This window comes from Penaeus monodon, chromosome 34, assembly GCF_015228065.2.
Source record: "Penaeus monodon isolate SGIC_2016 chromosome 34, NSTDA_Pmon_1, whole genome shotgun sequence".
NCBI classification, from domain to species: Eukaryota; Metazoa; Arthropoda; class Malacostraca; order Decapoda; family Penaeidae; genus Penaeus; species Penaeus monodon.
This window is the reverse complement of record NC_051419.1, coordinates 19,169,904-19,170,643: the sequence shown is the minus strand read 5'-3', so window position 1 is coordinate 19,170,643 and position 740 is coordinate 19,169,904. Positions and strand designations below refer to the sequence as shown.

Genomic DNA, 740 nt, shown 5'->3' with positions numbered 1-740 from the left:
AAATGCATAATGTAATGTAGCCTAATATAGCAGTGATAGTAGGAAGAAGCGCAGAATCCAATCCTGTTGTTCCCAGCCAATGGAACCAGTCCTAGGCTAACATATCCTAGTATATTGTAAAGAGTTGTAACCTGATATATCCTATTCAACCTTAATAATATTCGGGTAAATATACAATATCCAAACTAAGCAATCCCTATCTGATCCAACCTAAGCCTAGGTTAACTCATCCCACCCTAACAGAACCATTTGTAACGTGATTTATCCTTAACGAACCTAACCTACCCTATCCTCATGTTAGCCTATCACAACATCCTGCCCTAACCTGCCTAAGCCTAACCAAGCGAGCCCCAAGCCTAACGTAACCTACCCGAAGTTAACTAGCCTTGACGGTAACCTAATCTCACCTGTATAAATCACCTGTCGATGTCGAGACTGTGACGTCACGGGGTAGGCGGGGCGAGCGACGCGCTGTCAGGCACAAATGCTGACTTTATCTGTTTGTCAGCATATCAAGGCCGTTTGGGAGATCACGATGCACAAACTTTAGTCTACCGTGTCTTCTCCTTTCTTTCATTCTGTCTGCGTTTCCGGTTGTTATGTTTTCGCTCTGTGTAGCGTGGTGTTATGTAAGAGAGGAGGGGATGGAAAGAAAGGTATTAAGATAGATGAAAGGGGAAGAGAGCAATATGTTTTGTATAGTCAGGTCCTCTGTCACTTAATACATAAAGTTTGTATAA

At 42.8% G+C, this 740-nt stretch overlaps 1 protein-coding gene across 1 annotated transcript in view; it reads left to right on the top strand.

Moving 5' to 3' along the window:
• The window catches only part of LOC119594629 (neprilysin-2-like), a 37,634-nt gene that overhangs the window by 899 nt on the left and 35,995 nt on the right, over positions 1–740 (top strand). The gene's annotated exons all lie outside the window — the stretch shown is intronic.